General features: G+C 38.0%; 1 protein-coding gene and 1 long non-coding RNA gene across 18 annotated transcripts in view; one reads left to right on the top strand and one right to left on the bottom strand.

Moving 5' to 3' along the window:
• The window catches only part of LOC127508050 (uncharacterized), a 383,187-nt gene that overhangs the window by 296,719 nt on the left and 62,542 nt on the right, over positions 1 to 23,926 (bottom strand). The gene's annotated exons all lie outside the window — the stretch shown is intronic.
• LOC127508074 (uncharacterized) lies at positions 7,134 to 16,512 on the top strand. Of its 2 annotated transcripts, XR_007928672.1 has the most exons (7): positions 7,134 to 7,537; positions 7,965 to 8,089; positions 8,197 to 8,276; positions 9,068 to 12,523; positions 13,304 to 14,540; positions 16,047 to 16,103; positions 16,206 to 16,512. It is a non-coding gene; the product is annotated as an uncharacterized LOC127508074 (long non-coding RNA). The 2 variants fall into 2 exon arrangements; XR_007928671.1 differs by lacking the exon at positions 16,047 to 16,103 and having other exon boundaries at positions 7,135 to 7,537.

Consider the following 23,926-nt stretch of genomic DNA (forward strand, 5'->3'; position numbering starts at 1 on the left):
TAACACTGATTATCTCTTCATCATGGCACCTGTTAGTGGGTGGATATATTAGGCAGCAAGTGAACATTTTGTCCTCAAAGTTGATGTGTTAGAAGCAGGAAAAATGGACAAGCTTAAGAATTTGAGCGAGTTTGACAAGGGCCAAATTGTGATGGCTAGACGACTGGGTCAGAGCATCTCCAAAACTGCAGCTCTTGTGGGGTGTTCCCGGTCTGCAGTGGTCAGTATCTATCAAAAGTGGTCCAAGGAAGGAACAGTGGTGAACCGGTGACAGGGTCATGGGCGGACAAGGCCCATTGATGAAGGCTGGCCCGTGTGGTCCGATCCAACAGACGAGCTACTGTAGCTGAAATTGCTCAAGAAGTTAATGCTGGTTCTGATAGAAAGGTGTCAGAATACACAGTACAGTTTGTTGTGTATGGGGCTGCATATTAGGAAGGTGGTCATAATATTATGCTTAGGGCTGGTGTAAGGGTCCCCAGTAGGCTGCCAGTACAGGGCCCCTGAGAATTTGCTCATTGGCAAAACGTTGGCCCCTTAGCTCTGGCCCTGCACGGGCGGCCCTCACTTAACCCCCAGGAAGCCCTCACTGGGCCCTCAATATTAATCTACAACAATAAATCTGGCAGCACAGGGTGCCACACATTTACCATTAATGAAAATAATGGTTAATGATTGTTAAAAAAGAAATGGTCCATGACTGGCAGGGGCATCTGCCACTCAAACATTCCCTAAAACATACACTGTAAAATGTAAATCAGAATTTTTCTTGCAATTTTTGTTTAAACAAAAGTGCTTCAGAAACACACAGTTACAGCAGACAGAGAAACATTAAAGTTAGGAAGTCAAGGGTCAAGAGCACAACTAAAGCAAACACTGACCTCCATAACGGTGACTTCAAAATGTACTATTTTCAATAAAACATCAACATTTAAAAGTTTTGTATGAAAGAAATAGTCAAACTGGATTGTAATAAGTGAAGATGCTGAGATCTCGACAGATCTGTTAGTGTTTAATGTTCTGCTGCTGATCATGTGACATCATCTAACTGTTTTGTTATTGTATTAATTACAGATTATTTTTGTAATTTTTAAAGTTGCTCTGGGCCCGAACGGGCTGGTCCACACTGGGCCATCATGGGCTTAATGTGGGCAGTTTGCTGGTGTGGGCTGCTCACAGAGAGCCCGCAGTGAGCCCAAAGCTGTGGGCCTCGCCTGGGCAAGCCTGCACTGGGCCTGTTTAGGTTTGTTGTGGGCCGGCCCTAGACCACTGTGCCCACAAAAAGCCAGTATAGGCCCCGCAGGGACATGTTTGCAGGGATGTGAATAGCCCTGTAAATAATGATAAAAAAAAGCTGAGATATTTGGGGTGGTTGCTAAGGTGTTGCTGTGCAGTTGTTAAGATACTCACGTGGTTGCTAGGGTGTTGCTATGTGATTGCTAAGTTGTTGTTATGCAGTTTCTAAGGTACTCTGGGTGGTTGCTAGGGTGTTGCCCTGCGCTTGCTAGGGTACCTGGGTTGGTTGCTAGGGTGTTGCTAAGGTATTCTGATTGGTTGCTAGGGTGTTGTTATGCAGATGCTAAGGTAATCGGGGTGGTTGTTAAGGTGTTGCTATGCGGTTGCTAGGGTACTCAGGTTGTTTGCTTGGGTGTTGTTATGTGGTTGCTAGGGTATCTAAGGTACTCAGAGTGGTTGCTAAGGTGTTGTTATGCAGTCACTAAGGTACTCAGCTCAATTAGTAGGGTGTTGCTAGCATGATTAGCAAGTTATACTATTATTATTACTATATATTGTTTATAACATCCTCAATCTCATCCAAACATATAATCATGGTAATTTTATGTTTACCCAGTTGTCAGACAGTTAAATTAGGAAAAGCCATTAAAGGGTTAGTTCACCCAAAAATGAAAACAATGTAATTTATTATTCACCCTCATGCCGTTCCACACCTGTAAGACCTTTGTTGATCTTCAGAACACAAATTAAGATATTTTTGTTGAAATCCGATGGCTCAGTGAGGCCTCCATAGCCAGCAATGACATTTCCTCTCTCAAGATCCATAAAGGTACTAAAAACATATTTAAATCAGTTCATGTGAGTTCAGTGGTTCAATATTAATATTATAAAGCGACGAGAATATTTTTGGTGCACCAAAAAAACAAAATAACGACTTATATAGTGATGGCCAATTTCAAAACACTGCTTCATGAAGCTTCGGAGCGTTATGAATCTTTTGTGTCGAATCAGCAGTTTGGAGCGCCAAAGTCACGTGATTTCAGCAGTTTGGCGGTTTGACACACGATTCGAATGATGATTTGATACGCTGATTCATAACGCTCCAAAGCTTCATGAAGCAGTGTTTTGATATTTGAAACTGAAAAAAACGAAGGTCTTACGGGTGTGGAACGGCATGAAGGTGAGTAATAAATTACATTATTTTCATTTTTGGGTGAACTAACCCTTTAATACAAAATGATGTCAATACTTTAACATTGAATGAGGTCAAATAGACTCCAATAGGAACATTAATGACAATGTTTAGCTCACAAGTTATTGATCCAGGAAATTCAAATCTGTGAATATGTTGCAAATTCCCCGATCTTATCCAGTTCAGGTGTCTTTCACTTTCATCAAAACCGTGTCCTTGAACTATAAGCACTGAACATATTTTTTTATACTTGAAAGATTAGTTCACTATAAAATGAAAATTATCCCAAGCTTTACTCACCCTCAAGCCATCCTAGGTGATTTTCTTCTTTCTGATGATAACATAATCGGAGAAATATTAATAAATATCCTGATGCATCCGAGCTTTACAATGGCAGTGAACTGGACCAACGTGTATGAGCTGAAGAAAGTGTCTCCATCCACATCCATCTATCATAAATATGTTCTCCACACGGCTCCGGGGGGTTAATAAAGATCTTCTGAAGTGAAGCGATGTGTTTGTGTAAGAAAAAAATCATATTTAACAAGCTATGAAGTAAAATATTCAGCTTCCGCCAGATCGCCTTCCGTATTCAACTTACTTTTTTGTAGGTTGAGACTGAGGTGTTACATTTTTGGAAGTTGAATACGGAAGGTGGTCTGGCGGAAGCTACATATTTTACTTCATAACTTAAATATGGATATTTTTTTCACACAAATGCATCGCTTCGCTTCAGAAGGACTTTATTAAAGGGTTAGTTCACCTAAAAATGAAAATAATGTCATTAATTACTCACCCTTGTGCCGTTTTACACCTGTAAGACCTTTGTTCATCTTCGGAACACAAATTAAGATATTTTTGTTTAAATCCGATGGCTCAGTGAGCCCTACATAGCCAGCAATGACATTTCCTCTCTCAAGATTCATAAAGGTACTAAAAACATATTTAAATCAGTTCATGTGAGTACAGTGGTTCAATATTAATATTATAAAGCGACGAGAATATTTTTGGTGCGCCAAAAAAACCCAAAATAACGACTTATATGAATCTCTTGTGTCAAATCAGCGGTTCGGAGCGCCAAAGTCACGTGATTTCAGCGATCTGAATCATGATTTGACATAAAAGATTCATAACGCATAACGTTTGTTTTTAGTACATTAATGGATCTTGAGAGAGGAAATGTCATTGCTGGCTATGCAGGCCAGCAATGACTTCGGCGCGCTGATTAACCGCTCTCATGTGACGCTCCATGAACGGAGAACACATCACTCAGAAATGCGTTATTGCGTTATAAAAATGAGACGCATGCAGTGGAATGAGAAAAAAGGGCAAAGTTATTAAACGCGAGTTGAACTTTTTTTAACTTGACCGCCGTGTTTTTTCGCTGCAAAAGACGCGAGACACGAGTGCAGCACCTAAACATGTCCGCCAAACATAAAAACAATTGGACAAATAGCGCAATGGGATGCAAAAACCTGTAAACCTGTTTGATATTTCACGTTTGCATGATGGTGACAGGCTGAAAGCTGCTGCTGTTTTCTGTTTTTACAAAGCATTTGCTGTTAATAATAGCCTATTACTGGTGTTATTTATTGCTATTACTTTTTGGCTAAGAAATATTTAGCATTTTCTTATTTTATATTATTTCTGAGTATATAGGATGTGTTTAAGATAAGTTTGTACAACATTTACCTTCATATTTCAGGCATATTTTCTGCAAAGATTTAACAATTTGTTTTACATTTACACCATGCTGATCACTTCATGTGTACTGCACTTGGAATAGAACTTTTTTTAACCAGATTGTTAATAAAGAGAATGTTACTTAAATCATATTGTAGTTAAGTTTTTAAGTTGACTAGTCAAAATCGAAATCGTGAATCGGTCAATCGTTCTGAAAAAAATCGAGATTTTATTTTTTTTGCCATATCGCCCAGCCCTAGCTCCAACCCTAATTAAACACACCTGGAGCTAATCAAGGTCTTCAGGATTAGCTACTAAAGTTACAGACAGGTGAGTGTTTTTTTTTTTTCAGGGTTGGAGCTAAACTCTGCAGGACAATGGCCCTCCAGGATCAACGGTCCCCATCCCTGGTATAGAGCGTGAAGTGTGTATGCACAGCAAAATTTCCAGTGTTGTTTTTATGGTGTTAATTTTCCAGTGTTGAAGTGTGTTGATTCTGGTGTTGATTTGAAGGACATCAACACTTACAGTGTAAACCAGTGTTCAGAGTCAGTGTTATTTCAGCGAGTTGACTAATTGACACTGGAGATGAGTTTATCCTATTTCCGGTCGTTGCACATTATTTCCGTTTGGATTAATGGCGGACGAGCACGAGGAGCGGACAGTGCCCAAACAGGTAATATATTCTTTTATCACTTAATTCTATCCATTTTCATGTTTGTTTTACATTTCTTAACATTTCTAAGTTCTACAACATTGTTGACTTGGATAAATTTGGTTTTATATTCGGACTTCCGCATAGGCTACAATAACTTTGTACACTACATTGGACATTCAGTGGACATTCGCAAGTAAGTATGCCATTAAAATACTTGCCCATTTTGATCGATTGTGAAAAATGTTGTAGGTTTACAATCGTTGGTTGTAAATATCGTGTCGCTGTTTAGAATTTGCAAACATTAACTTTATTGCACATTATTAGAACGTTCTTAAACGCGGAAGTCCGAATGTGCGAATATAAAACCAACTTTACCCAAGTCATATAGTTGGAGTGCTAACGTTATTTCTGATTTGATTGCATGGCAGACCGCGCCGACACGAGCCACGAGGCCAGTTTGCAAACTAAGGTAAGACTATTAAATGCTGATTAATTTGCACATTTGACGCGGGTATTTTAGACTTTGGACTGAAAAATAGACTATATTTTCTGTGATTCATGCGCCTTGAAACAAATGAATGTAAATAACGCAGCATATACAGGTGCTGGTCATATAATTAGAATATCATCAAAAAGTTGATTTATTTCACTAATTCCATTCAAAAAGTGAAACTTGTATATTATATTCATTCATTACACACAGACTGATATATTTCAAATGTTTATTTCTTTTCATTTTGATGATTATAACTGACAACTAAGGAAAATCCCAAATTCAGTATCTCAGAAAATTAGAATATTGTGAAAAGGTTCAATATTGAAGACACCTGGTGCCACACTCTAATCAGCTAATTAACTCAAAACACCTGCAAAGGCCTTTAAATGGTCTCTCAGTCTAGTTCTGTAGGCTACACAATCATGGGGAAGACTGCTGACTTGACAGTTGTCCAAAAGACGACCATTGACACCTTGCACAAGGAGGGCAAGACACAAAAGGTCATTGCAAAAGAGGCTGGCTGTTCACAGAGCTCTGTGTCCAAGCACATTAATAGAGAGGCGAAGGGAAGGAAAAGATGTGGTAGAAAAAAGTGTACAAGCAATAGGGATAACCGCACCCTGGAGAGGATTGTGAAACAAAACCCATTCAAAAATGTGGGGGAGATCCACAAAGAGTGGACTGCAGCTGGAGTCAGTGCTTCAAGAACCACTACGCACAGACGTATGCAAGACATGGGTTTCAGCTGTCGCATTCCTTGTGTCAAGCCACTCTTGAACAACAGACAGCGTCAGAAGCGTCTCGCCTGGGCTAAAGACAAAAAGGACCGGACTGCTGCTGAGTGGTCCAAAGTTATGTTCTCTGATGAAAGTAAATTTTGCATTTCCTTTAGAAATCAGGGTCCCAGAGTCTGGAGGAAGAGAGGAGAGGCACACAATCCACATTGCTTGAGGTCCAGTGTAAAGTTTCCACAGTCAGTGATGGTTTGGGGTGCCATGTCATCTGCTGGTGTTGGTCCACTGTGTTTTCTGAGGTCCAAGGTCAACGCAGCCGTATACCAGGAAGTTTTAGAGCACTTCATGCTTCCTGCTGCTGACCAACTTTATGGAGATGCAGATTTCATTTTCCAACAGGACTTGGCACCTGCACACAGTGCCAAAGCTACCAGTACCTGGTTTAAGGACCATGGTATCCCTGTTCTTAATTGGCCAGCAAACTCACCTGACCTGAACCCCATAGAAAATCTATGAGGTATTGTGAAGAGGAAGATGCGATATGCCAGACCCAACAATGCAGAAGAGCTGAAGGCCACTATCAGAGCAACCTGGGCTCTTATAACACCTGAGCAGTGCCACAGACTGATCGACTCCATGCCACGCAGCATTGCTGCAGTAATTCAGGCAAAAGGAGCCCCAACTAAGTATTGAGTGCTGTACATGCTCATACTTTTCATGTTCATACTTTTCAGTTGGCCAAGATTTCTAAAAATCCTTTCTTTGTATTGGTCTTAAGTAATATTCTAATTTTCTGAGATACTGAATTTGGGATTTTCCTTAAATGTCAGTTATAATCATAAAAATTAAAAGAAATAAACATTTGAAATATATCAGTCTGTGTGTAATAAATGAATATAATATACAAGTTTCACTTTTTGAATGGAATTAGTGAAATAAATCAACTTTTTGATGATATTCTAATTATATGACCAGCACCTGTATGTGTGCGTATATATATATATATATATATATAATTTAATATATTTCCCACTTCCTGGGGCTCTAACGTTAGTTGTTTGTGCTGGCAAATTTAGGCAATAATATGCACTTTGTCTCATATTTTAGGACAGCCGTGCGTTATTTTCCACAGTCTCGGCCGTGTAAGTGCAGCATTGTTAGGCGCGAATCTGCACCCCGCCCTCGAATTCTAGTGAAACGCGTCGCGGTTTCACTCTTCTCCAATCTACAGTACAGAGAACTTTCATCTAATCCAGCAGGAAGACATTTGCTGAACTAACGTTATATTTCTGGCCACGTATAAAAAGAACCAGAGATGTCTTACGTGCGCGCTTCATTTGCAGTCGTTTGTTACTTTAGTATTTTGCAATCTCACTTTAATATGTAATTTGTGAGATGACAAATGGAGCTTCTGACTGCATCTGTTCGCTGGACTTTATTTAAAATTAACAACTATTTGCATTTTTCTTGACCAACAGCTGCCGTCATGCCGGTGAAAGTTCAATATCATGATGCATTCCAAGATTTTCTGAATGAAGGTAAGTGCTGTGGCTTTGACAATAACTAATTAAAGCCAGTCATACAGCAACCGTGCTTAAAGTCCACAGGGCTTGTTTCCAGCTTTGCTATTTGAGTTTGGGGGGCGGGAGAAAAAAAAAAAATCTGTATTTATGCAATTGTTAAAATTGTTTCATTTAAAAGACAGACACTGATGTGGAAAAGGACACAAATTGAAGTCATCAAAATTTAAAATTAAGATGTCTGGTGGTAATCCTGATGGGGGAAAGCGCTATACAAATAAATGTGAATTGAATGGTAAATATTAATACTTTAATGTATTAACACTTAAGGCATTCTTTTAAGGTCTTCATAATATGATGGTGTAAATGTTTTATCTTTAGCCCTGTATGAATTAAGACTTTTATAGACATGAAACATTAAATTGTTTTGTTTTTTCTCTCTTAGTCACACACAAGATCCTCAACCTCCAGCACATGTACTCATTCTTTGTCTGACCATAAAGAGACAGCAGCGCCAAACCAGCAAACAAAGGCCAGCAACAGATTTAGCATAGATGTTATGGCAAAAAGGTATGCATGCATGTTGTTTTTCACAATTAACTTGTCTATGTAATAATTACCTTCTGTCATTTTACTAGTCTAAAGTTGTAGTTTTTAATGTTGTTGTGTTTAATCAGATTGTCCATGATGCCCTGAAAAAATAATCCAGTGACGAGAAAGAAGACTACGATGAGACAGACTTGTGCATTTCCATAAGGTGAAACTCGCAATACTGTTGCAATGTCATTTTGAACTTTGAAATTATGGTTATGGTTGTAAATACCATAACGCAGTGGTTTTCAGTCATGGTCCTGAGGACCCACAGTTCAATTCATGGAACTTCCTGCAAATGAGCTGATGATCTGAATCAGGTGTTAAATAAGGACATAAAAATGTGTGGAGTGCAGCTTTTATTTTCATTAAGGGGTTAATTTACTGAAATCTAATTTGTACTCGCCGTCATGACATTCCTAACCCTTAAGATTTTTGATAATCTTCAAAACACAAATTCATTGACCGTATACAAATACCACTGTGATGCTTAAAAAAAAGTTTATAAAGAGGTCGTAAAACTAATCCAAATGCATTAAGTTGTTCTGTATTTTCTGAAGAGACTTGCATTATATGAACATTTAACTTTCTTTTTATTTACATATAAACCCTTATAAACACAAATCAATCTCTTCATCATATAAGGTGGCCGTGTCTCGTCAGAAAACTTGGAATAAGTGCTAAACTTCGTATGGATTAGTTTTACAATCCCTTTATGAACTTTTTGAAGCATCAAAGTGGTAGCTGCGTGAATTCTGTGGATGGACAAATCTTTCAGTATTTTCACTTGTATTTCAAAGATGAGTGGAACGACATTATTTTGGGTAAACTATCCCTTTAAAGCACAATTCTCATCAAACATTACCAGTACTGAGTTTTATGCATTCATCTTTTCAAGTAGTTTATTTTATTTTTTCCCGTCTCGTTTAATGTAATTTTTGTTTTCGCTGTTTACAGTCCTGCACCTGCACCAGTACTGAAGGCCATCTCAGTCGGAGGGAGGACCACCAGCCATTCCTACTGGTATTGAGAAGGATCAAGGGCAGGATCGACATTCTTTGTGGTTGAAGAAGCACCTCAACTCTTCTGAAGGAACCAGCTACTTGAGTGCTATCGAACTTTAAGTCTACTGTTTCTACCTGCTGTGTATGTAGGTCCTTTATCTTTATCTTCCTGCTATACTCTACAAAACTGATGTTGGTCTTACCAGTGAGTCTCCCAAAGTAAAGGAATTGCATGCAAAGCATTGACAATCTTTTGACAACATCTTTTCGGAGCATCATGTATTTAAAGTACAGATATTGGAAGTAGAGAGTACGTTTAACTGCTAACATTTTGAAGTTCTATAGGTCTTTTGACCTGCAGAGTTCACATGGGTGAATTTGATGAATATTTCAACTTATGTGACGTGTCATTGTTGAAAAAGGTTCAAACTGATACAACGTATTGGCTGTTATTTAATGCACACATTGTGTTTTTAGTTGAACTGAATACAGATTACATTTAATGACAAATCAGGGTTTGTATGAACACCGTATTAGTGTACTCTTGGTGTTGACACATCTGGTGTAGTTTTAACACTAGCAGTGTAAATGAGGGGGAAAAAACACCAATAATTGTGGTAATTATGAACACTTAGTGTTTTAACTCCATACAAGTGTTAAAGCAACACTGAGTGTGAATTCAACACTTTAAAATTTGCTGTGTTCTATTGACCGTGCTATGTGTTGATTTGAGTTTGCACTGTTTAAATGTTCATGATAACAAATGTTATTTAGAGCGACTAGAACAGAGATTGTTACAATTATTTCACGCTGAAATGAGGATATTTGCATGGTTAAAAAAGCAATGTTTGGCACGTGTGTGGTGAGTCTCGCGTGAGTTTGAAAGCGAGGTTACCTCGTGAGTGATGGTCTGTGATGGTTTGCGCTGCAACTAAAACCTTTAATTTCGGTTTTACAGAATAAATTCACTTTAAATGTGCAACCACCCTTGTGATTTATGCACTGCACATTGGGAAGGGTTACAGTCACAGCCTGACCAGTTAAAAAGAGTGGTCAAACCCCCTCAAAACTAGCCTGCTAGACCAGCTATGAGCAGCCTGGAAGACAGCAACTCATCTGATCCTCCAGACTCTAGCAATCCTGTTCAGCTCCAGCAGAGTTACATTGGGGTCAGTGCGTGTGTTCAGTGAGGTTTTGGCAGCCACTAGATGGCGCCCTGGCAGTGTCAGACATCTGAAATTATCTAAAGCACTGAGAACTACAGTGAATAGAAGTTAGTGTGCGTGTTTGGAGATGGGTCTGTGTTCCAGTCAGTAAATTTCAAGTTTTAAAATGAATATGGAAAGTACGTATATAAAGGGTTCTGCAGATGGTTAACTGTTCTAATAGACCAATATCATTATTATGATCTATATTTTTGTTATCTTACCTTCACATTTAACACATCATGCATTAACATTCATGGCCTCAAAACTTAAGGTCTGAGGGAAAAAAATTACACCCCCTGATAGCACACGTTCATCTCAGAGACGACCATTTACATCTGTGTTTGTTCATCTGCAATACGTCTCTCTAAGCCTAAGACTGCTCTAAGACTAACTGCTTTTTCTAATATGTTTATCAGATGTTTTCACACAGCAGATGTTTTCCAGATTTCTAGATCTTTAGCAGACATCTTAGAGAAGTACCTGCATCTGTGGATCAAAACACAAATGATGAAATGACTGTGGTGTCATCAGCCAGTTTTTCCCCTTCAGAACACCCAGATACAGTCTTAATACTGTATAATACTTAATACTGTCTTAATATTCACGTGAAAGAGCACCGGAGGTGATACGTCAAAACTTTTTTTGTATTTGAATGCTCTTTTACCTGAATATTATGACACAAGTGAAGCACAAAACTATTTTTACAAATTAAATAATAGGCTGGCAAGTAAATGTTACATCGCAGCCGTGAAAACATTTGGATTCATGACAAATGAAAGGTACGTGAGCCCATAAATTTAAGCTTTGTCAGCTTTGAATTCTGTTTTGCGATCTGGTCACCCGATTATCAGTAAATTTAACAGTATTCCAGTAGTTATTTCACTGAACATGGAAGCCCTAGTTGTAAGAGCAGTAAGGGGAACATCTTACTGCATTATTTGCAAAGACCTCATCTACATCAAAATAAACTGAAAGACAACTCACAACACATGAAAACTCTGAATTTCTTGTGCAGCTGCAGTTTGTCTGTGAATCTCTCGTCGGCTTCAGCGTATGTCATCTCTTTGGTCCCTCCAGTCATTTGCGCAATGAGGAGATCTTGATCTCCAAACATCCACAGGATCAGATCATCTTTCTGTACTTCAGTATCAGGGTTTAGAGTCACATTCTTTCCCTCCTTCCCCAAAGTCATCCTCGCTTTATTTGTGACAGCACAACATAGAAAATGAGAAAAACAAGAGTTCCCATTAAATCAAGTGTGTGAATTTGAACATTAGCTACAAACATCATGCAGATGCCATTATATCAATTTGAAAAAGACATCTGCTTCATGTTATACAAAAACTTCATATTGCTGTTTTAGGGTATGTTCACACGACACTGCACAATGCATATGACAACAATGTTAGGAGTTTCCCATTCAGACGCAACATTTATGGGAGGAGAGTTTTTAAATGAATCACACAATGCCAGGCATTTACTGGTTTCTTCTAGTCAATTTACTGGTATTTGTGCCATTATTTAAAGGGATAGTTCACCCAAAAATGAAAATTCTGTCATCATTTATTCACCCTCAGGTTGTTCCAAACCTGTACAAATTTCTTTGTTCTGCTGAACACAAAGGAAGATATTTTGAAGAATGTGTTAAACTGAACTGTTTAGGGGCACCATTCACTTCCATAGTATTGTTTTTTTCTACTATGGAAGTCAATGGTGCCCCAAAGCAGCCTAGTTACAAACTTTCTTCAAAATATCTTATATGGTGAGAAGAGAATTGATATCCTGTTACATCTGTTGACTAAACTCAAATTATTAAAAGTATTGAGAATATTATAAAATGATAGAGAATTCTGTGATGATACTGATCATTTTATTCAAAAGATCACAGTGATTTCTACTGAATCGGATTTATTCTGTCATGTTTTCAGCTCGTCTGCCTGTTCCTGTCATCAGTAGTAACTCTTCATCATCATCATCATGTTCATTGGTGTGTTCAGCTGTGAATGTGAGTCATGTGACTCTCTCCTGGTACAAAGGAAACATTCATTTGTCCAGCATCAGAGTGTCTGATCTCAGCAGCCGGTCTGATCTTCTTCTCCATCTGGAGTGTGTGGATGATTCCTACAGCTGTGTGCTGAACAATCCCATCAGAAACCAGACTCAACACCTCAACAACACTCAACTCTGTCACACATGTGCAGGTATGTTTCTGATGATATTTGTATATACAGTGGGTACGGAAAGTATTCAGACCCCCTTAAATTTTTCACTCTTTGTTATATTGCAGCCATTTGCTAAAATCATTTAAGTTCATTTTTTTTCCTCATTAATGTACACACAGCACCCCATATTGACAGAAAAACACAAGAATTGTTGACATTTTTGCAGATTTATTAAAAAAGAAAAACTGAAATATCACATGGTCCTAAGTATTCAGACCCTTTGCTCAGTATTTAGTAGAAGCACCCTTTTGATCTAATACAGCCATGAGTCTTTTTGGGAAAGATGCAACAAGTTTTTCACACCTGGATTTGGGGATCCTCTGCCATTCCTCCTTGCAGATCCTCTCCAGTTCTGTCAGGTTGGATGGTAAACGTTGGTGGACAGCCATTTTTAGATCTCTAAAAATGGACTCAAATGAAGGTGTCGAACCATCTCAAGGATGATCAGAAGAAATGGACAGCACCTGAGTTAAATATGAGTGTCACAGCAAAGGGTCTAAATACTTAGGACCATGTGATATTTCAGTTTTTAATAAATCTGCAAAAATGTCAACAATTCTGTGTTTTTCTGTCAATATGGGGTGCTGTGTGTACATTAATGAGGAAAAAATATGAACTTAAATGATTTTAGCAAATGGCTGCAATATAACAAAGAGTGAAAAATTTAAGGGGGTCTGAATACTTTCTGTACCCACTGTATGTATATTTCCAAAAACTAAATGAACAATATATATTTATGTTGCTCATTTCTTTTCTCAGAACACAGTATCCACTGTTGTGGCTTTACTGAAGCTGTGATCTGATTGGCTCTCTCTGCTCTGGTGGGCGTGGCTACTGTGGTTGTTCTGGTTTATGACATCAGGGACCATATTCACAAAACATCTTAAGGCTAAAACTAGCTCCTAAATCTGTGAAACACTAGGAGTAGTCAAGAGAACTCCTAAATCACTAAGACGAAATCACAAACAATCCTAATCCTAATGGCCGTTGCTGCCAATCCGCCTCAGCAATCCACCCAAAGACACTGTACACCATTGACACTATTGAGGCAATAGCGATAAAGCCTTAGGTGCTGAACCTTCTTCATAAATGCAATACATATTTTGATTTATAGATTTTAATCTACCATAAAACGGCAAAAATAAATATTTAATAAATAAATAAATATTGTCCGATTAGCTGTGGCAGTTGTTTTAACTAGTTCACACTTACAACAAATGATCGAATAGAATAAAAAATTATAATAAGCGTATTTGGCGTGCTGTCCAAGAGGATCGAGGGCTCCGAGCTTGGAATTTAGCACAAGTTCTTCCCGTATCCCCAGCCGAGAGTGAGGAACGGGGTGGTGGAGGGATGCAGAAAACTGTCAAGGAAACTATAGGTGAATCTCTCGTCTGTGTATATACAGTATACCTCCACTCGAGCCGATTAGACAGACCGTTTGAACATGCTCCTCCCAAACTTTGTTTGTAAAACATCATTTGTCGCTTGAATTCTGCATTCTCTTGAGATGAAGACATGTGAGAGGCTGACAATTAGCTGAACATATACTAGTTTAATTAATTAATGACACTCAGCCTACATTTTAAAACCTTTATTAAAAAATATTTATTTGAATAGGGCAACATTTGTATTTTAAAATCTTTATTTAATATGGAAACATGACACCTCATTCTACCATATTTCTATGATTAAATCGCTGACTCCTCCCCCATCAGCCAATCACTGTGTGTTTACTCCATAGCAACAAGGTCAACCCCGCCTTTACTCTTATCTTAAGACTTCTCTCTGTTCTTTAGTAAAAGTTTGTCTGTGCAGCTTTGTGAACAGGTTTTAAGAAAAAACTCTTAGCTAAAAACTTTTACTGCCATTTAGGAGAACTCTTAGTGGTAAGATAAAATGTTTTGTGAATACGACCCCTGATCCAGAAGTCTTCAACAGAAGAAGAGCGTCCAGAAATAACCATCAGACTCTGATTAATCAGATACTCAGGAAGGTAGAGATGTTCTTGAACAACTGTAGATGTGATATTACAAGAAATATCATTTTAAGAATTATAATTTTATCATTTTAAAAATCATTATCATTTTGATGATCTAACCTCTCATTTTTAGTTTACTCCTTTTCTAATTTTCACATCAGTTGTGCTTGTTTGTCACTTTTCACAATATAAATCATTTTAAAGCAGATTTTCAAATAATTTGTCTTAAAATATACACTGTGACAAATCAGATGGCAATAATATATATATATAGTACACATTTTTACAGTTTTTCTCAGACTTTTTAAGGAGTTTATGGAGTTAATACCATTTATTTATTTATATCTAATTGATTTATTTTAATTTTATTCAATTTTGTACATTTTCATCATGTTAATTTAACATTTAATCATGTTTTATTTATTTACTTATTATTTTAATCTAATGTATTTATTTGTTATGTTTTTATCATGTTAATTTAATGTTAAATCATGTTTGATTTATTTATTTAAGTATAATTTATTTATCTTAATATTTATTTTTTTCTTAATTTTTTCTTTATTCCTATGTGTGCATGAACTCATAAAACTGACTAAGATATTACCCACTGCAGTATTTCTATCATTTCTACAGTACAGACTGCCAGATGATTTGAAGTTCACTTTATTCCACTGATTTCACTGTCTGGAACTCAAAAAGCAGCCCCAGTTATCTGACGCTCTGGATCTTTTGATCCATCTGTATATACTCGTGTATATACTGGGAATATTGGGTTCTGACATATACTGAAAATGCAGATGACAAGTTTACGTTTCTTTCTGCAGACAGATGCAAATCTGCTTGGTGTTACATAAACCCATGGTTCATATTCCAGAATTACAGCTGTTGCTCTCATCTTGATACTATTTTTCTTCTGAATATATTTTACTACTCCACCCAAAACGTATTCTACAAATTTATTTTTGCTCCCAGCACTGAGATTGTTCGTCTTTATGCCCCTATAGGTTAGCCCAGTAGTTGATCATTAATTGTTTCCTTCTAATTTCTAGTGGCATCTCTCCTAACAAGACTTGTAATGCTGTGTTTTGAAGCTGATTCATATACCACACGACCATAATCAAATACAGATCAGTGCCACATAGTTTTTAATGAAGAAAAACTCTACTTACACATCTCATGATGTTTAACACTTTCTGACATTTCTCATCTATTTTGTTTTTATGTGTTTAGCCCATGTAAGTTTCATATCAAAACAAATATCTAACAATTTAAAAACCTTCAACCTCTCCAACAATCTCTCATTCAGAAGATTCGTAATAGCGCCCCCTAGCATATAACAAAACATGGATTGCTGGAGTAGGAGTTTAGGCCAAATATAGTTTTTCTGTCAGTATAAGTCAAGTATACTTTAATGTGATATTTAGTATATTTCATACAAAGTAGACTGAAAGTATACATTCTTATTTTTACTTTAAAGAAGTATACTAATAGCACACATGAATAAACTTTTTTTTTTATAAGGATATCCTGCATTCTCCAAAACACTTGGGACCCGTTGTGAGGAAATTGCTGACAAAAGTATTTCTGCTGTATTTTCTGTGCTTGTGGAAAGAGGATGGATAGATGTGCCAATAATGTGATGAATACATTGATTAACGGTGTTTTTGTGTTTTCTTTCAGAGAGCTACAGAGGAGGATAATGTGGTGTACGCAGGAGTCTCGAGATGTTGATCGGATCTTGATCATTTGAAAGATTTCCCAATAATTAAAGTTATATATAAATACCGGCCTGCATCATATTAGCTGAATGACATCCAGCACTTGTTTTGTATTGTATTTGATATTCAACAGTGCTTTGATCTGCATTGACACTATTCTTTTAAGAGCTGCTGTGCAGCCAAACAATGTACCAGTTATCAATGTAAAGCTGCTTTGACACAATCTACATTGTAAAAAGCGCTATATAAATAAAGGTGACTTGACTTGACTTGACTTGAGCCAGATGTTTTCTGTTACAGATATTATTAAATTACATTAAATAATTACATTAAATTACAAATATTATGGAAAAACTATATATAATTATATAATTTTTTTTTTTTTTTTTTTTTTTTTAAAGTCATAATTTAAGACGCAGGGTTAAGTATTAAATGAAATCATTTGACCAAAAAAACAAAACAAAACAAAACAAACCAAAACACACTGTTGTTCCAAATGTGCTTTTATTTGTGTTTTGTTTAATATAAAGTTTCTGTGAAGGATTTTTGTCAGTTAATGGCTGTGGTGTTCACAGTCCATGTCAAAAGGTCAAATATTATACATTAATAATGTCATATTAATGGATTTTAATTGAGGAGATTTTAACAGTGTTTTTGATTTATTTTATTTATGCTTGTTGTGTTCACGCCACATCATAATTACTGTAATTACCGTATATTATAATTTGTAATTTGTAATTTTCTGAGAGCTCCAACTTCTTCCTGACTGCTGGAGATTCATTTTGGGATTAATAGTGTTTGACAGAAACGCATAATTCTGAATCTGATGACATGAACAAATAAAATCATGTGTTTCTCATCTCGTAATAACAGTAATCACGACATGGCGTGAACAAAACATGTTTTCAATAGATTTGTCAGTCTTGATTGTCTCTGTTGAAGCGCCAACTAATGTGTTAACAGTTCTCTCTCTCTCTCTCTCTCTCTCTCTCTCTCTCTCTCTCTACACTGTAAAATGTCACAGAGAGAAAGTTCTTAAAAGTGTATATGCAAGATATATCTATATTTCACATTTTTCCACATTTCTACATGCCTCCTTTTGTGCAATTTTAAATAAATATGCTTTTATATAATTTTTTTAATTTTTCAGCCTTCTTCTTGTCCTTTTCATATGCAATTCTACTCACTGTTTATTTGATTTTACACAATTATGCTGTTAGTCTTGAAAAATAAATACATGTAAACACAGTTAAAAACTATTTCAGGTGTCTTGATTTAGCTTCACATGAGCACCAAGACTGATATAACCACTGAGAATAACAGATCCATACACAATATCCCACTGACAATAACATGCACTGCTTTTTAAGATATTAAACCACTTCGTTTTATTTCTGGATTTACTTACATTTAATCATTTAGCAGACACTTTTATCCATATAATAAACACTAGAGAAACTACCAGACCATTCAAAAGAAAAACTATTAGATGAAAAGAATAAATTGGTGTAATATTTAGTGAATTCACATTTAAACTTTAAAAATATCTTTTAAAAGCTGACAAACATTGATCTCATCACAGCTGTGAAAACACTGTTAAACAGTTTGAAGAAGACGCTGACCACTGGAGTGGAAAAAACTATGAGTGTGAAATGAGACGAAAAATAAACTGATCACGTGGTCACAAAAATAAATGTGTGAACTTGAGTCATTTCTTCAGTTTATATTCCACTCTGCTCTTAGTTTGATCTTTATCTCTCATCACATATACTTGAGCACATTTGTTCACACATGTCGGTTGAATCCACAGATGTTTGGCCTGATCAAGTGTCACTACATTCATCTTTCTGCTGTTAAACTCAGATTCAGTTGGTCGTTTGGTTGAGATCTGTCCACACAAACCACACTCAACCAAACCACAGACGTCAGGTGTGTCGGTCAACAACTCACAGCAAAACAACCACAGATGAGTTCAGTGCAGCGATCTGAATGATTTACATCGACTAAACATGCATTTTTGTGCAAATATAGTAGCAAGTGATCAATTGAGAGCTGATGAGAGAGAAGAACTGAAGTGTAGAGACACTTTAACCTTTAAACACACTGTGGTTTAATACGCTTCTGCTAAAACAGACATTCATAAACAGTTTCAGACGTCACAGATGCCTTCAAGAGCCACAAGTTTCAAAAAGGAGGTGATGTTTGTGTGTATTTGCATGTGAATGTGTGTGAGAGAGAGATGAAGTGTGAAAACCAGCAGAAATGCAGTGCACTGGAAATTTATTTTTAATATTGAGGAATGAAATTCAATTAGACCCCAACAACTTAAACCTCCAGAATATATATATATATATATATATATATATATATGTGTGTGTGTGTGTATATATATATGTGAATAAGTGAATAACACTGATTATCTCTTCATCACGGCACCTGTTAGTGGGTGGATATATTAGGCAGCAAGTGAACATTTTGTCCTCAAAGTTGATGTGTTAGAAGCAGGAAAAATGGGCAAGCGTAAGGATTTGAGCGAGTTTGACAAGGGCCAAATTGTGATGGCTAGACGACTGGGTCAGAGCATCTCCAAAACTGCAGCTCTTGTGGGGTGTTCCCGGTCTGCGGTGGTCAGTATCTATCAAAAGTGGTCCAAGGAAGGAACAGCGGTGAACCGGTGACAGGGTCATGGGCGGACAAGGCCCATTGATGCACGTGGGGAGCAAAGGCTGGCCCATGTGGTCCGATCCAACAGACGAGCTACTGTAGCTGAAATTGCTCAAGAAGTTAATGCTGGTTCTGATAGAAAGGTGTCAGAATACACAGTGCGTCGCAGTTTGTTGCGTATGGAGCTGCATAGACACAGACCAGTCAGGGTTCCCATGCTGACCCCTGTCCACCCCCGAAAGAGCCAACAGTGGACACGTGAGGTACTCTCTGGTGGCTGTGGCCTCTTTCAGCAGGATAATGCGCTCTGCCACAAAGCCAAAATGGTTCAGGAATGGTTTGAGGAGCACAACAATGAGTTTGAGGTGTTGAATTGGCCTCCAGCTTCCCCAGATCTCAGTCCAATTGAGCATCTGTGGGATGTGCTGAACAAACAAGTCTGATCCATGGACTAGTCCAATCCACAGCACACCTTCAGGGGTCTAGTGGAGTCCATGGCTCGAGGGGTCAGGGCTGCTTTGGCAGCAAAAGGGGGACCAACACAATATTAGGAAGGTGGTCATAATATTATGCTTAGGGCTAACGTAAGGGTCCCCAGCAGGCTACCCTCCCTTAACCCCCAGGAAGCCCTCACTGGGCCCACACAGGGCCCTCAATATTAATCTACAACAATAAATCTGGCAGCAAAGGGTGCCAAACATTTACCATTAATGAAAATAACGATTAATGATCATTAAAAAAAGAAATAGTCAATGACTGGCAGGGGCATCTGCCACTCCAACATTCCCTAAATCATACTGAATCAAATCATCAAAATGTAAATCTCTCTGATTTTGACCACTGCATGATGAATAAAGTATCAATAAAGTAATCAACTTCATCTAACCAGAGTTTCTCTTGCAATTTTTGTTTAAACAAAAGTGCTTCAGAAACACACAGTTACAGCAGCCAGAGAAACATTAAAGTTAGGAAGTCAAGGGTCAAGAGCCCAACTAAAGCAAACACTGACCTCCATAACGGCCACTTCAAAATGTACTATTTTCAATAAAACATCAACATTTAAAAGTTTTGTATGAAACAAATAGTCAAACTGTATTGTAATAAGTGAAGATGCTGAGATCTACACAGATCTGTTAGTGTTTAATGTTCTGCTGCTGATCATGTGACAGTGTTTTCAGCTTATTTAAATAAGGAGATTTTACTTCACTGCCAGTCATTTGACCATTTTATCATCTAACTGTTTTGTTATTGTATTAATTACAGATTATTTTTGTAATTTTTAAAGTTCCTCTGGGCCCGAACGGGCCATCATGGGCTTAATGTGGGCAGTTCACTAGTGTGGGCTGATCACAGAGAGCCCGCAGTGAGCCCAAAGCTGTGGGCCTCGCCTGGGCAAGCCCGCACTGGGCCTGTTTAGGTTTGGTGTGGGCCGGCCCTAGACCACTGTGCCCGCAAAAAGCCAGTATAGGCCCCACAGGGGCATGTTTGCAGGGATGTGAATAGCCCTGTAAATAAATTTAAAAAAAAGTTGCTTGATTTAAAATGGCGTTAGCATGATTAACAGGTTAGGATGATTTAACATGTTGGTAGCATGTTAGAGTGTTGTTATGTGGTTGCTAGGGTACTCGGGGTGGTTGCTATGGTGCAATTGCTAGTGTATAGCTATGGTATTCTGAGTGATTCCTGGCATGTTACTATGCGGGTGCTAGGGTATTCTGGATGGTTCTAGGGTGTCACTATGCGGTTGCTAAGGTACTCAGGGTGGTTGCTAGGCTGTTGCTATGCGGTTGCCAGGGTACTCAGATTGGTTGCCAGGATATGGGTGGTTGCTAGGGTGTTGCTTTACAGTTGCTGAGATATTTGGGGTGGTTGCTAAGATGTTGCTGTGCGGGTGTTAAGGTACTCACGGTGGTTGCTAAGGTGTTGCTATGCGATTGCTAGGGTGTTGTTATGCAGTTTCTAAGGTACTCGGGGTGGTTGCTAGGGTGTTGCTATGTGCTTGCTAGGGTACCTGGGTTGGTTGCTACGGTGTTGCTAAGGTATTCTGAGTGGTTGCTAGGGTCTTGTTTTGCAGATGCTAAGGAACTCAGGGTGGTTGTTAAGGTGTTGCTATGCGGTTGCTAAGGTACTCAGGTTGTTTGCTTGGGTGTTGCTATGAGGTTGCTAGGGTATCTAAGGTACTCAGAGTGGTTGCTAAGGTGTTGCTATGCAGTCACTAAGGTACTCAGTTCAATTACTAGGGTGTTGCTAGCATGATTAGCAAGTTATATTATTATTATTATTATTATTACTATATATTATTTATAACATCCTCAAACTCATCCATCCCACCCTAGGAAAAGCCATTAAATATGAATAATAAAAAATTATGTCAATCCTTTAACATTGAATGGGGTCAAATAGACCCCAATAGGAACGTTAATAACAATGTTTAGCTCACAAGTTATTGATCCAGGAAATTTGAATCTGTGAATAAGTTGCCAACTTTACTAAACTGATCCAGTTCAGGTGTCTTTCACTTACGTCAAAACCGTGTCCTTGAACTATAAGCACTGAACACATTTCTTTATACTTAAAGGATTAGTTCACTATAAAATGAAAATTAGCCCAAGCTTTACTCACCCTCAAGCCATCCTAGGTGTATATGACTTTCTTCTTTCTGATGAACAAAATCCGAGAAATATTAATAAATATCCTGACGCATCCGAACTTCGTAATGGCAGTGAACGGGTTCAACGAGTATGAGCTGAAGAAAGTGCATCCATCCATCATAAACAACATGGCTCCGGGGGTTAATAAAGGCCTTCTGAAGCGAAGTGATGCGTTTGTGTAAAAAAAAAATCCATATTTATCAAGTTATGAAGTAAAATATCGAGCTTCCGCCAGATCGCCTTCCGTATTAAAGTTACTTTTTCGTAGGTTGAGAGGCATCACACTTTTTTCGTAAGTTGAATACGGAAGGCAGTCTGGTGGAAGCTTGGGAAAGGGGTAAAGTTATGTTCCAGAACCACCACATTATGTTTTTCCCTGATCTATCGTCCGAGGTGCTGAAACAACGAAGGCGATTTGAGGAGGTGAAGCAAGAGTGCCGAATGAGGAAGATTAAGTACGGGATGATTTTCCCCGCCAAGCTTCTGGTTATCCACGGAGACCGTAATTAAAAATGAATGTTCTCCCGAAATTTTTATACTTATTTCAATCAATTCCCCTACCCCCTCCACATAATTTTTCAGTAATATGAGGAAGATTTTCACAAACTTCATCTGGGTGAATCGGCATCCTAGGCTGAGACTCTCTTTTGTATTTACCATATGAAAGGGGAGGGTTGCAGTTGCCTAATCTTAAGTGGTATTACTGGGCAGCTCAACTTAGAGCAGCAATGTTTTGGTGTACAAATGAAAATACTACCTCTTGGTTGCGGATTGAGGCGAATACAACTGCTCCTTTACCACTAAATTTGTATTTGTACTCTGCTCCCCTGCCCAAATTGAAAAAAGCCACTTATAATCCTTTTGTTGAAAATACTATTGTGGTATGGTATGAAGTTTTGAAACATCTTGGAGAGATTCCACAATTATCACAGTTTACCCCTATTTGTGGAAACACTTATTTTACACCAGGATGATGCTGGTTTTAAAATTTGGGCATTAAAAGGTTTGAATAAGGTGGTAGATTTATTCAACATTAAAACTATGCTCAGTTTTCAGGATTTAAGACAAAAGTTTGATTTACCTATAACTCATTTTTTAAAATATCTTCAAATTAGGAATTTTATTAATAAAGCACAGAATCACTCTCCTACCTTGCCGGATCTGTCCCCTTTAGAAAAAATTGTTGTTTGTCTCTGGTGGTAATGTTTCAAAAATCAATCAAGACTGTGTTGAAAACAGAACTAGGAAGTATGACCATATTAGCCCAGTTCTGTCAACACTGCATTGGCTTCCTGTTAAACATCATATAGATTTTAAAATCTTGCTAATTACTTACAAAGCACTAAATGGTTTAGCTCCCCAGTACCTGAGCGAGCTCTTAAAGCATTATAGTCCTTCACGTCTATTGCGATCTCAGAATTCAGGCCAGCTGATAATACCTAGAATATCAAAATCAACTGCAGGTGGTAGATCCTTCTCCTATTTGGCACCTAAACTCTGGAACAATCTTCCTAGCATTGTTCAGGAAGCAGACACACTCTGTCAGTTTAAATCTAGACTAAAAACACATCTCTTTAACCTGGCATACACATAACACATTATCAATTTATATTTTCAAATCCGTTAAAGGATTATTAGGCTGCATAAAGTAGGTCAGCTGGAACCGGAAACACTTCCTATAACACCTGATGTACTCGTTACATCAGAAGAAGAATGGCATCTATGCTAATAGTAGTCTCTTTGTTTATCCCGAGGTTTACCGTAGTCAACCGGATCCAGGCCGTATCCAGGTGAGATTGAGGACCTGCACCTTGACACGACCACAACGCACCCCTGAAGTATCAGCAGAGATTGAGTCAACTAGATCATCCACTGTGAGGGCCTCATCGACACGACAGCCACGACACAGTTCCTCAACAACCGTCCATACCGGCGTGATGAATACGATCCTCAACTGGATGGAACTGGAATAAATACTTTGAATGTTGCGATCCCATTGGACTTATGATAGCAACCTGAATCATAATAAAGCACTGTTCGCCAGAAGAGAACTGGCCCCCCGACTAAGCCTGGTTTCTCCCAAGGTTTTTTTCTCCATTTTAACACCAATTTGCCACCTGATGTCACCTGTTGGAGTTTGGGTTCCTTGCCGCTGTCACCTTTGGCTTGCTTAGTTTGGGACACTTGACATTTGATATTCAACAGTGATTTGATCTGCCTGCATTGACACCATTTTCTTTAAGAGCTGCTGTGCAGCCAAAATTATACGCCAGTTATCACTGTAAAGCTGCTTTGACACAATCTGCATTGTAAAAAGCGCTATATAAATAAAGGTGACTTGACTTGACTCAAAACCAGCCTGCTAGAC

Source organism: Ctenopharyngodon idella, chromosome 3 (assembly GCF_019924925.1).
Source record: "Ctenopharyngodon idella isolate HZGC_01 chromosome 3, HZGC01, whole genome shotgun sequence".
Taxonomy (NCBI): Eukaryota; Metazoa; Chordata; class Actinopteri; order Cypriniformes; family Xenocyprididae; genus Ctenopharyngodon; species Ctenopharyngodon idella.